General features: G+C 36.0%; 1 long non-coding RNA gene across 1 annotated transcript; it reads right to left on the bottom strand.

The window, feature by feature from the left end:
* Positions 1–10,819: 10,819 nt before the first annotated feature.
* On the bottom strand, positions 10,820–14,593 carry LOC140157478 (uncharacterized). The gene is made up of 2 exons (XR_011859686.1): positions 14,522–14,593; positions 10,820–12,166 (listed from the first exon to the last, which is right to left on the bottom strand). It is a non-coding gene; the product is annotated as an uncharacterized lncRNA (long non-coding RNA).
* Between the last annotated feature and the right edge of the window lie 234 nt (positions 14,594–14,827).

Raw genomic sequence — 14,827 nt, 5'->3', positions numbered from 1 at the left:
TTTGTGTTAATTGTATGCAGTAGGCCAGAAGTCTGTTTCATAGGCCACAAACAGTATTATTGCTAATTCTTGTTTTATTTATTCATAATGATATTTTTTGTAGAAACAAACTTTGCGGACGTCCTCGAATAGTCGGCCCCCTCAAATAAACACCCCCCACCATTTTTTTCAACCAAAATGTTTCAAAAATTCCGATATTTTCATGCTATCTTGTGTATAGTAAGCCGTACCAAGTTGCTCACATGGTCGATAATAGCAGCAATAATTGACAAAAATCTGCATCGGAAACCCGGAAGTGAACCAAAAGTCAGTGTTTCTAGTTCATAGTTCATCATTTTAGCGTGAGTTTTAAGCTTACCTAATGATTTTAACAGCAATTGTCATGCTAAAAATGACCTGTAATAAACGCCCCCGTTTGGAAAATGCAACGCCCCCGGGGGCGTTATTCGAGGAAATATGTTAGTCAAGGGCTGCATGTGACATGTGGATCACAGGCTGGCTGTACTGCAGTAGGCCTATTATGTAATTGACACTGTGCAAATGGTCAAATATAACATTGAAGCTCAGGGGCGTAGCCAGCTTTCTTGGTCAGGGGGGCAAAATAAAATTTTGGGGGCACAGACGAAAAAAATTGCAGTTGCATCATACAATACATAGAGACTGTATGTCTTCGAGCTTCCCAAAAAGGGCCTTATTGGGATGATGTGCGCATCGTAACGCCAAATTTTTTTTATTTTATGGTATTTTACACTATTTTCGCCCATTATCCTTCTAAAAAAGGGCTTTATTGTTACAATGTGCGCGTAAGCCTTGAACAAATTTTGTATTTTACACTATTTTGGCCCTGAATTTCGGAAAAGGGGCTCCTTGCCCTTTTTCTTTTCATTTGCCCTCTTGAGTTTCTCTTTAATTTTTTGTCAGAGGGGCACTTTTTCTTTCATTTTTGTGCCCCCCCCCCTCTCTATTAATATTATTACATTATGTAGATTTAGTTGAAAACCATTATCCAAGCGTTGGTTCGAGTCCCCTCGAAGCCTGTGGAAACTTTTTTTTCTTCAAAATTCATGATCGCATTCGAAATGAGTGACTTGTCGGTAAATCGTGTATCGTATCCTTAAGGTGGTGTTAAAGGCAAGGTTTAGGGAAATCATGAATTCCAACATTTTTGCAAATATCTCCGAAACCTTTCATGATACAATCTCAAGTGAGTTTGTACTTATGTAGGGATATGTTGGCCATGTTATGAAGGTAATAAAACCATTGCCGTGGTAACCAAGCAGTCGCTATTGGCTTCTGACCAATCACATTGAAAGTTGTTTTTTTCCTGTTTTTTTGCAAATCACTTCATTTGTCCCAATAAAAGTATACTCACATGTTGAGTTGAGTCATGTTCCTGCGCACCTCCACTGATTTTCCCGTAAAAAAATCCCAGTGGAATTCCCCCTGGAAGTGAAATTTTCGTTTTTTGGCCACAGATTCTATATATATTACTTACAAACTTTTTTACGGGAAAATCAGCAGAGTTCATTTGTGATGTTCTTGAACGATTTGACACCATTCCAATATTTATTTGGACATGTGCAATTTCAACCGTATGAGGGCAGTATCCAGGTCTGAAATTTCTTGGTCCCTGGAGAGCAATAATCAGAGGAGGTAGGGTGCTGAAAACACTGCCGAAAATTTTTAAAAATTATTATCTTCTTCTGTGCCAAAGATGAAAGCGATCCATAGATCTTTAATTTGCATTTAAATCCACCTTAATTTCAATTCCCAGGATGAGAAGACCACGTTGCTGGTTGAGCAGCAGTTGTTCATGTTGAGAGATGTCAAATTAGAACAAGAAGCCAAACATCAATTGGTGAGTAAACAAATATACCATAGAAGGATAGAAGCTCCCTATTTGGTATGTTGACCTGAAATTACCTTGGACCATTCCTGTAACCAGGGGCGGGGGGGGGGGGCTTGCATAAAGCAGTGTTTGAATTTCCAAATAAGCCAAAATCTTCAAGGGCCATTAACCCTCTGAGCACTACCTGCTGATCTAACATTGCCTCTGATTGGTCAATTACATGATATTTTCACTTTAATCACCAATCAGAATGGAGCTTTGCAAATAATTCACCCCAATTTTTTTGCATGGTGAAATTATTCTAACGATGTTGCTGATTGGGCCAGTTGATAATGAAAACTTCTTTTTGGCCAATCGGCAGGTAGTTCTCATGGGGTTAAGGCTCTTAGGTTTGAAACCTACGAACCGTCATCTCTACTTCCACAAGACTGAACTCAAATTGTACAATTTTAATGTTAAACTGGTCTACATTTTGTGACACTTTGTAAGACTTTAGAATCGAAAATCAACAACCTGTCATGGATTGATGTTGAAGTCAGCATTGAGTCGGTATTCGCTGTCGAAGTGACGTAATAATTTGATTAACTACCATAGCAATGGATGAATGCAATTTTTGAATAGATCGCCCTGTGTATGTCACCAAATATAGATCGAATACAATACCGCTTTTTTCAAAGATACTAATCCGACATTATGGAAAAGTTTTCCTATGAAAGTCTCTTTAAATAAATTATACTTGACTGTGTGCAGAGGCATTCGAGGTCAATGCACAATGCATACATTACCACACAACACACTAAGCAGGGCTGTACGAAAGAGGGTATGGTTTTTCCTACGGTACGACAGCATTTTGTAACCAATCAGATTCCTTTTTAGAGAGTAGAATCTGGCAAAGTATTTCTAGGAAATACCGTTTGAGCCAAGTCAATCAGACTGACTATTATCAAGTGAGGGCTGTCTATAGCACGCTACTAAAATGACACAGGGTACATGTCAGTGTATTTCACCGTAATCGAGTGAGATTTTGGGAATACCTTATGGTGTTTAGTCATTTAGTGCTCCTGTCGACGAGGACTTTCAACAGATTTCCTTGAAACTCGGAAAGTAAAGTTTAATATATACATGAGACAATTAAGAGTGAGCCAAAAAATAAAAGGCTTTCCCTTTATAATAATTGAAGTTGAAAGTGAAAAAGGAAAATTTTCTCCCATTGCATAACTGTGGGACCCCTTTTATTTGAGCAAAAGAGACTACTTTTCCATATGTACAGGGGCGAGTGATTAGCATTTCTTTGACATCTGTGGTTCAATGATTAGGTACCGCGAGAACGATGTAGTGCATGGCGATCTAATCAAAATTGTAGAGAATCAAAAGAATGCACGACCTTTGACCTGATGTGACTCACTTGTGACCAGATAAGAATGGGTGCAGTATCGTTACTGATGGAACACTCTGTTAATTTATTTCATAAATTTTTTATCTTTTTTTTTCAGGAGCTCATGAAGAAGTTACAGCAAAGTACACAGCAATCTACCAAAGAGGAACTTTGATACATTTACTCTAGCCAAGTAAGAGACACTGGTATAGACACAATCTGGTCCATGGGGGCTAAAGGTGACAAATTTGAAATTTTTAGATGTTTGCACAACAGAATGCAGAAATTGTATGTCTATGGAGCAACTATTGCAGATAGGGCCTTCTTGCCCTGACCTCTCAATTCATTAACACCATGAGAACTACCTGTCAATTGGCCAAAATGAACATTGTGCCAATTTTGAACCAATCAAGTAGGGTTTAATAAGATCATAAATTATGCAAATGCAAGTTTGACCATAAATAGTTTAAAGCCTAGTCATAATTGGCAATTGAAATGAGCATTTCAGTTATCAACCAATCAGAAATGTTGTTAGATGACCAGTAGTGTCCAGGGGGTTAAAATATTTTTAAAATTTTGATTCTATTATTCCATTTCTCTGTGTCAGGTTTTTTTTTTCACACTGGTATATATTTCCTCAGAAAGCACTATAAGAAAGAATCTGTATTATATACTATAATATTCATAAGTTGGACAGGGTAATAATTTATTACTAAAATATATTTAGTTTTCACTTATATGCAACTGGATTTTGGATGCACTGATTATAATCTTGCCCTTTTATATACATTATAATAATAGAATTATATGCTATAATATTCATAAGTTCAACAGGGAAATAATTTATTACTAAAATATATTTGTTTTCACTTATGCAACAGGATTTTGGATGCACTGATTATACTCTTGCCATTTTATATACATACATGTATCACTATCTCAAAATCAATATTACCGAGTTCCAACTGATTTTGCTTGAACGCATCGCATATGTGACACGATCTGATCCATGGGGGCCAAAGGCGGCATATTTGAAACTGAGATAAAGGTAAAAATATGGAGTAAAAAAAACAATAAAATACTGAAAATAGACATCAAAAAACTTCATAACTTTAGAACCAAGTATGCTAGACCTTTAGTGCTTTCAGTAAATGGTAGCCTATATTATATGTATAAAGTAATAATTATAGTAACTCAATTTTCAAAAATGCCTCCTTTGGCCCCCGTGGACCAGATGGTACCACATATTGTTTCAAGAAATTACTCATTGTATGATTCAAAAATTGAACATTCCAATATTGTATTCAGTAATTTAATTCTATTTATGATTTATATTTATTCCATCCCAAAATTGGCCCTGCATGCAAACAAATTTGTCCCGCAGAAAAAGTACAATGACATTGGGTATATATAAATTGGGGTATTCCATTTGAAATCTGCGTACCCCTGTGTAAGATTTAAGAAAAGTCTTCCACAGAGGGAGTATGTTTTTCAAATGTAATTAGCTAGGGTTAATTATTTTGAAACACATCCTACTCCTCTATTTGAAGAGCTTATTTCCAAACCGTGTTAAGTCCACCCACCTTCAAAATTGAGATTTTGATGAAAATGGGTAGTGAGTAACTAGGGCTATCCAGCAATGTGTGTGTTTTTTCCCAAAATTAGTCAAGTTCAAATATTGACACACAAAGTATCGATTTTTTTCCAAAACGTGTTAAGTCCAATCCAGTTTGGTAGCAAACTGTTAAGTCCACAAACACTGCCCTTGTGGGCAGCTTGTAGGCAAGTAGCACGGCATAGGGCTTCAAATAGTTAATCGCCCAAGTTCTGCATGATAAACACTGCCTTGCTTTGCATCTTCGATCTTGTTTGGTCTCGAGACTAGTATACCTGAATTTGGTATACATAAAAAGTTGTTGTTGTTGTTGTTTTGTTTTTTATATTAGTAGGCCTAGTATGTATGGGATTTCTTAAATATTTGATAGATACCTCCAGAAAGACATAAACAGGGTCGGAAGGGGGAGAGGGAGAGGTTGTGATGGTAGAATTAATGTTAGAGGATGGTGGTAGAGTTAGTTTTTGTTATTATTATTTTGTATGATTATCAAAATGTGCTACTAAATTCAAGGTATAATTTTAAAGTTAAAGGTATAAAAAAACTTAGGACTTAAAGACTTAAAAACTTACGACTGTCAATATGAGATTAGGGTGGCAGCATGGGGGAGGGGGAAATTGTGATAATGTGATAAAACAAGTGGATATTTCAAGTCATCACTTATTGTCAGTGAAATGATGTTTATTCAATTCTGAGAAATGCAATTCAACTAAGATTTGAATTTGGGCGGGAGGGGGTTCGAGATGCAAGGTGTTTTGTGGCAAAATTGTGTTTTATAGTAGAGAGAATCACATTTTGTATGGTTTTAATCAATTTGTTATCTTTTAAGACTAGTTTGAGAAAAATATGGTTAGTTCTGTGTTACAGATACTATGTTTTGTGTCAAAATGTGTTAAGTCCATGCCAGAAATTGTGTTTTGTGTCAAAACGTGTTAAGTCCATGCTATTTTTAAAACAAATTAATTCATTAAAAAAAATCAAAAGTCTCCAGATGTTAACTTAACATGTTTTTATGGTCCTATATATGTCACCTTCACTTCAATGTAATTTTATAGAAATCGAACTTTTTTTCATTGCCATAAAGAAAATTCCTGATTTTCTTCAAAGTGAATCTTGTGGACTTAACACGGTTTGGAAATAAGCTCTTCATTTATAGATTTATGCACAACTGGAGTGAGTATGTTAATCAATTGTCTATTGTATTTGAAATACATACTCCCTCTGTGTGGAAGTAACTAAATCTTGGACAAGGATAGTGTGGATTTCAAATGGAATAGCCTATTATGTCAAGTGGCGTCTCAAAATACACAGGGCAAACATCTCCATCTACAGCACAATGTTCTTATTACATGTTTCACTTAGTTACCTGTTTTATTGCTCTGCGTGCTAGCTATTCCCCCTTAGCACGGATCCGCCATCTTGCTACCAAAACGAGGTTCTCCCTGCAAATGCATGCGCAAAATGTGCATTTTTGTTTCTCACGCTTTTCTAGCAATGCGCCAGAAGGCTTTTGCAAAGCATACACAGTAATTGAAGCATGCGTTTGACAGGCGTACACACACACAGTATGCATTTTGAGGTTAGAACCTTGTTTTGAGATTACCGTCTGATTGGCGAATAAGCTTCAACATAAAAGTCCCAAGTTTCAAGATATTTTCTCAAAATATCAAGAGCTATCTCAAAACCAATGTACCAATACTGGGCTTGTTTGTACTCATTTTAATGTATTTGTCATGCCGATTCCAAATATGGTCATGATAATGTACAATTCTGAAATTTTTTAATTAAAAAAAAAAATGAAACTTCATGTCTGCAGTTGACACCTGTGTGGAGGGACTTAGTATCTGAGTCTTTTATTTTGAGTGGTGCGATGTGAATCATGAGCACACCTTGACTATTGTGAATTGACCAAAGAATTTGGATATGCACAGCTCTCACTTTGAAGTGACAAAAATATATGCAAGTGTAAAGTATAATGCAGACCCTGTGAAGCCGATGGTCTTGAAAAGGGTTCATTGATATATATACCAAATGGCTAAAAATGCAAACCATTTTCTGGGTACCCATGCTAGACTTTGACTAGTTTTTTTGTGAGTTTTGGGAATGGGAACTCTTCTGCCATACTGGATGCCGCACTGGGTGAAAAAGTGGACCTCTGACATTTTTCTGGCCAAAATAATAAAGACAAAGATCAGACACATTATATTGTAATATTTATACACTTTGTATTTTATTTACAAAAAATGTGGGTACTAAAGAAACTTTTTGATTCAATCAAAATTGTTATACTACAGTACTGTTACAAGGTAAAAGAAAATGTTATTTTCAATAAATTTAATAATATATATTCTGAGAATATATTAAGAAAGTATGTGACCGGCTCCAACAAAACCCGGAACAAGTCGCCAGACATGTTTTTGAGTTATAAACCTTTACAGTTGACATTCCCATAAAAAATGAAATTTGGGAATTCTTAATTTCATGGTTTTTGACTGTGGGACAAGTGGACTTTCAAATCCTTGAAAGTACTTATTAAAAAAGAGGTTTATTTAATCAATAAATAACAGTTAAACTGTGATAGTCCCTATTCAATCCTGTGTAAGGCAGGAAACTAATTGACCCATTACTCAGCATAGCAATTTTGCACAAATATCAAGGTATCATCAGGCCACCGCTCGCCCAAACTTGATTTCTAGTGAGCGATTTTCCACTCGCCATAGCCACTAAAATATCACTCGCTGCGAATCTCCCAAAATCAACCATCGAATCAACCAAATCAGCATAATTATAATGGATTCTGTGCCCCCACCAAGCGGAGAAAGTCACAAAATTTAGTGCGCTTTGCGCGCATTTCAACATAAATACCGTTTTAAGACTGAAGTTATACTTGATTATACCCAAAAGTGGTATTTGTGAGAATTCAACCACTCGCCTAGCATCATGCTAGCAAGTGATTTACTACTCGCCTTTAAAATCTAGACGGCAAGGCCTGTATCATTTACAAAATTATCCATATCTTGAAAAGTATTGATGCTATTTATATAATTTTGGTATCAATTTAAAGCCTATTGTCTGGTGCTTATATTTTATTCAAATCATAAAATGTCAAAAATGCGACGTGTTCCTGGTTTTGTAAGAACGGGTCACATATATACATGTATATATTCTGAGAATACAGCTCAACTTACCGTACTTTGCCTAACCAGACAGTCCATGCCAAAATTGTTACTACACCTTTACATTTCATCGAATCTCTTTTTGATGTCTGTCATTTTGAACATCACACTTGAAAGATGTATGCTATGTAGAAACTTTATTTTGCAATTTCATAATTTGCATATTATTAGCATATTTGCAAGAAAACACATGAAAATTAATAAATACCTATATTTTTAACAATTTCAATATTTTATTAGAAATTAAGCATTTAGGCTGTTTGTTATGACTTGATGAATGAAGCTGTTAAACAGATTTTGATATTTTTGCTTATTTTTCCTTTTTTGCCCCAAAATGTGTAAAAATCACAATTTTTTGGATGACCTATATTTTCTTTGAATATTTATAAAAATGTCTTAATTTAGGTATAATACAGTGCAGAAAAAGATGTCAAAAAATCTGTTAAACAGATTTCCAATAAATTGTTCCATTTTCCATTTTGGGTTAAATACTCAATTTTCATGCGCGGGATATTTGAAACATAAAATGAAAACATGTCCATTGCACTTTTCCTCTAGATATACTATAATATCAAGGTTACGGATATATTATAATCCCTTCTTATCTTCACTGATCCATCAGATACCTATTGTTATGAATGATCAATGTAAAGGTTCAGAACTGGGCTACTAATGGTCTGTCAAGTATCTATAGTTATTTTCATGACTGTGTCAACTCAAAAATCATGAAAGGTCGAATGTAGGAAAAGTATGATCAGTTGAGCTGTATATATTTTAAGAATTTTAAATATATATGTGACGTGTCATGTCAAAAGGAGACACTTTTAGGCAGGATCGTAAATGGAGAAATAGCCAAAAATCTGCACAGGGGTGATTTTTTCACAATTTGGGTTTGTTGCAAATTTGTAATTAATGTTTAAAATATTGTCTTGATAGTTTCAGACCCGAATATAACTAGCATCTTGTAGTTTTGGAGACATTTTTCAAGGTAATTCCTACTCTCAACATTGTCAATAATATTTTTAAAGGCCGATATCTCAATTTCCAATTTTATAATACCATAACTTACAAACTCAATATCTTCGCTTAGGAATGTCCGATTTCATTGGGGAAAACATCGCTGTGGAGCAAAATATCTCTTTATTTAAGATATTAATATTCTTCTGATAATATATTATAAGAATATATATATATTTACATTTTTATATATATTTGTATCTAACTAATATTTACGTAGAAAAATAGATTGTAATGTCTGGTGGTATGGTTTATACTTTTAACACATTATATTTTTATATCTTGGTAGTGGTGAACTGAAATAACTCTATTTGTGCAAATAAATATTTTTATAAATAATTTCTAGAAACACTGTGTTCTGATCTGAGTAAGTCAGTCTGATATATGCCAACAATAAGTGACATTTTGCCAAATCCTCTGATGTTACACATACACTGTTTCACATGTATGCTAATGAGCCTAGCCTACATGGCTGCTATCAGACTTTTGGTGAAAATGTTTAAACTTTCAGTATTATATTTAAGTATATACATCGTAGTCAGGGATCGATATAATGGGATAGGCATCGTAGTATTACGTAACACACCAGAAGATGTAGTTTAACTCTAGACAATAGGCGCCATATTGCAGGAGGGTTAGAGTTCATAGAGGAAACGTTAAAGGTTAGTAGATTAGGTCACCCAGGCACATCACTAATGTGTTTCACGAGTTGTAATACCGACAGGTAAAAACATTGATTTTGTAAAATGTTTCAGATTTTTTAAAATTACTAAATAAGGTTAGTACTTCAAACCATTCTTTGATGAATCTATGCAATATGACGGTAATTTTTGAAACATCTATGAATCAATCTTAAACATCTTCATGATACACCTGTCAATTATTTTTTTGCGCATGGTCAAAGCATGCTCTTACGCTATCCACAGACTATCCGTGGAAACTTCAAAGCAACGATCATGCGTTAATATTTACAAAATGGCGAATGATGTAGTTTAAGTCGAACAATAGCGTGACGTAGTTTTTGGCGTTGTTCCTATATGCACTTTCACCCTCCTGTCGTAGTCACAGATTAAGGAGAACCAGATGCCAGCCATGTGGGCTAATTCAAGCTGTATCTTCGTAAGGGCAAATGCAAAGAAGCATGCCACGGGATGAACGATTATTAGGGACGTGTGAAGAGCAATTGGCACTCACGAATCTGTAAGAAACAAGTATACTACGTACAAGGACTTTGCAAATCTGCTTGGCATCTGGTTCTCATGAATCTGTACATTTGGCACATATTTAAGGTGGTACCACACACCTTGATAAATTTGTGACTACTTTTGAATCACTGAAATTTCAGTAAAGTAATTGGATTCCTTGGCTAACTTTTGTTACCCGTGTGTAGTTATTTTTTGAGAAAAATGCAAAATTAGTCACAAAATTTATCAGGGGGTGTAGTACCACCTTAATAACACAGAAGATGTTATAGTAATAATGCACTATTGGTGACTTGGGCAAGATTTAAATCAAATAAATAGTTTGGAACAATAATACTATACTGTGTAACCATGTTCATTTCATTTTGAATGAGTCTTATTTCACTGAATTTGTCTCTTTTTACATGCAAAAGTAAGACAAAAGTGTGGCACATCTGTAGCTCCCACATGGATTTAATGGCACTACCAGTCATTTGCTAAATCAGGAAATAAAAGAAAGTATTGTATAACTTAAAGTTCCTCCTAATGCTTTTTGAAATAACACATCATTGCGTTCATCACAATGGTTCATTATTGTAAAAAAAAGCCATTTCAAAAGGTGTATCCGAGTCCATATAATAGGACAATCCAAAAATTGAGAATGCTGAGATTACAGCCTATTTGTGGTGATCAGTCATCAGATATGAGCATATCATATTGCACACATTCCGGGCTCGAAAAAAGTTTTCCAACTTGTGTTGGCAAATTGTAGGCCTACCCTACTTATGAAGTAGAGGTGAAATTGCATTAGACAAGTATGAAGTGCAATACACTGCTTGTCTTTTAAAAGTTGTATTGCAATTGGGCCTATTGCACTATCTCTTCGATTTTGGGTGAGAAGATGAACATTTCACTCCATTGTTCCATTATGTTTGTGCAATAGGCTATTCCTGTTGAAATCCATACACCCCCTATGGAAGACATCACCTTAATCTCCCACACAGGGAGTGCGAATTTCAAACAAGGTTACCTGAATGAGTTACCTGAAAGTCTTTGCCCTCTGTGTGGGAGATTAAGGTCGCGTCTTCCTTAGGGGGGTGTATGGATTTCAACTGGAATACCCCCCATTATACTGGCCTTTTAGCATGTTCAGCCCTCATTTGGCTATTCCAGTTGAAATCCATACACCCCCTATGGAAGACATGACCTTAATCTCCCAGGGGGTGTAAATTTCAAATGGAGTCACCCATTTAAGTAATCCCACTGCACTTGAAATTCATACTCCCTGTGTGGAACCTTAAGGTCATGTCTTCCATAGGGGGTGTATGGATTTTAACTGGAATAGCCCATTTATGTGATTTGTTTTCATATCCTGGTGGACATCTTATAGGTTCATGCAAAAAGGATGAGACAAAATAGACTATACCGCAATCCCGCTGTCTGGTAGTCTGTGCTACAGACTGTATACCTATATTGCCGATAGTACTGGGAACCAGACACTCTTGGAAACCATAGTGGTAACATACTTGCTGCTTCACGTCTTGTACTTGCCACTTCCCAACGTCCCTCCTCAATTTCTATCCAGTTTGCCGTGCCCCCGCTCGATCATGAGTAGTCTTTGACAAACTAAGACTAGCTGTCTGGTTAGAATTTTGGCAAATTGCCTATACTGAGCTCAATGTCCTTGTTTTCATGGCATAATACAGTGTCATTTGAGTGAAAGTTTGGGTCAAATGTTCATTAAGGTTGAGGTCAAAGTTCATCTTTCTCATCTGGATACCAGTCTACATAATCCGCATCCTCTTCATGGAATGCTGTGTTATCATACGTGTCATACTGTGCATCATCCCAGTTTGTCAGGTCCTCCTCTCCAAACGTGTCTGCTTCTTCCACTGTGTAAGCTTCAAAGTACTGTTGTATACTCTGCATGGAATCTTGTATCTTTACCCATTGCTGTGGAAAGATGAGAAAAGGAGCAGTGTTAGAATTAGGGTATGAGAGCAAAAATTGGCCTCTCTACTGGAGCCTCCCCACCTAAGTTCCACTCAAATCTGGTACAAATTACAGGGGTAGACATAAGGAATAATAATCAGCTGGCCTTCGGACCAGCTGGGAAGGATTCAGGCTGGCCTAAGGGCAAATCCACTGGCCCAGATACTACTTCATTGTGTTTCTAATATTGTAACATGTCATAAATTCATAATCATGCCAAAATCCCAAAGAGTGGGCCATCCAGGCGGAAAATCTCCTAGCCCAACAAGAAAACCACTGGCCAGGGCCAGCGGCTAAATCGACCCCTGAAATTATACAGTATTTACATTTCTCAAGTGGAATGGATACCTGCTTCCCAACACCATTTGGCCCCACTCTCGCCACAGCAGTTCCTGAGTCAGTACTCTTTGGGGTTTGTATTTTTTATTTGGTATAATTCATCTCAAAGCTATCGTGCATTTCAAAAAAACTTACATAATTTTGCCTTAAAGGAGTATTTTGTGATTCTAGCATCCTCTTTTTATAGGATGCTTGAGTTGATATCCACAAAAAAAGTTTATTCCCAAAATTTCGATTGATTCCAATTTTTAATTTATCTTTACTGTATACCCTGCATGTAATCTTACCCATTGCTGTGGAAAGATGAGAAAAGGACAGTGTAAAAACTAAGGTATGAGATACAAACCAGCCTCACTTTAGTTGGGCTGACCCACCTTAGAGAAGATATCTTGCACTTCCCAGAATCCTTTGCAACATGATGCATCTCCTCAGTTCATCAGATGACACTCCTATTACTTTGTACAGGTTCTATTTGGTTTAAAGTTGAGAATAGACTGGATAAACATGGGTCGGTAGTCATGAAATAAACAAAATTTGCAAGCTATTCGCTGGAATAGTGTGATGTCATAATACAGCCTGTATGCCTACTTTGGTTCAAGGACATGTTCCCAGTCATGCATGGTTCCTATTGACTTTGTGTTGATCAAAAGAAGTTTACATCCACCTAAATGGCATTATCTCAAAAACTAGACAGTTTTAAGAGCTAAAAATTTGTCCAGTTATAGTAATTAGTAAAATAAATCATAATATCCTGCTTACATGTCTTAAAAATGTGAAATTTTGTCAGAAATTATCATATTCTTTTTACCAACTGGTTGGTTTCCAAAAATCCAATTGGTCATACTGTGTAAACATGGTACACAGGGGACTGTCCTTGAACCAAAATTGTACGCATGGCTGTCTTTATCCAAGGTGATGATGTAATGACTATTCCAGCGAATGGATGTGTTCTGTTCATTGAGGTACCTTTGATCACTATCGACCCCATGTTGGGACTATATAGCAAATCAGTACAGAAAAATGAAATAGAAGCAGTGCATTGTGGGAAGTGCAAGATATCTTCTCTGGCCCCACCTGGTCATGGAGGATATTTACATAACAAATTATACAGCATTTACATTACTCAAGTGAAAATGTTACAGGTCTGTGTCCCAACACCAATTGGCCCAACACCAATAATTGGTCCCACTCTTGCAGCTCCTCATTTGTGATGCGATCAAGCAAAATCAGTCGGAACTCGGAAATATTGATTTTGAGATATAGCCAAGCAAAGGAAATATTTCCTTTTGTTTCCTCTTGTTTTGGAAACGCTTTAATTGCTCATATCTTTGGAACTGGTTGTTCAATTTCAATGGGGTTTTCTTTAAAATGCAGCTTTGCAAATGCTTTTTACTATCATATAAGAAACTGAAAATTTAATATTTCTGAGTTCCGACTGATTTTGCTTGATCGCATCACATTTGTCCTTACTCTGGTGGTACTAGTAGCACATGTAAATGAAGACACAGTCAGAGTGGGCCAAATTGGTGTTGAGATGCAGGTATCAATTCCATTTGAGTAAATACTCCCATAATTTGTTTTGTAAATATTGAAGGTAAAGATTGTTAAGAGGGGAGGAGAAAGGAGGAGAGAGGAAAGGAAAGGAGAGAAGCCGCCACATCAAAACATAACCTCTTGGAGGTTTTGTTCAAAAGTGAGATTTGAACCTTATCAGAAAGTGTTAAAATCAAGCTTAAAAATGATACCTCATTACTGAATGTTTCCCTTGCACATCACAGGATGTGATAAAGAAAAGGTTCAAATTTTCTTTTATTTCCTTTATATTTTCATAGACATTTTACTTCATATCTTGAAACTATAAAAGCCTCGAAGATGTATGTTTTGATGTGACGGCTCACAGATGCAGGAGGGAGGATGCAGAGAGGAAAAGGGAGAGGGAATAAAAGTAAACAAATACCATTCCAATAACATACATACCTCCTTGGGTAATGTTTCTACTTCCTCTGGTACAACTTTCCCATCCTGATTTACATCAAGTGTGCTGAAAACCTGTGAAGCAAGAAATACAACATCCAAGAACTTCTTTTCATTGATTTCCATAGTATTTGCCTCTATAATTGTGAGTACAAACCATGACCTGTTAGATGTTCGTTTAAAAGGGTGTGGCCAAATAAACAGTCATCTTCCCACTTTATCCGAATTTTGATTTTGCATCACAAGAAAGCTTTTACTTTTCTCATAATCCCAGTAAAAAACCTAACACAAGTTCGTTAGATGTTATAA

Source organism: Amphiura filiformis, chromosome 7 (genome assembly GCF_039555335.1).
Source record: "Amphiura filiformis chromosome 7, Afil_fr2py, whole genome shotgun sequence".
Classification (NCBI taxonomy): Eukaryota; Metazoa; Echinodermata; class Ophiuroidea; order Amphilepidida; family Amphiuridae; genus Amphiura; species Amphiura filiformis.
The sequence above is the reverse complement of the archived record's forward strand: the minus strand, read 5'-3'. Positions and strand labels throughout refer to the sequence as shown.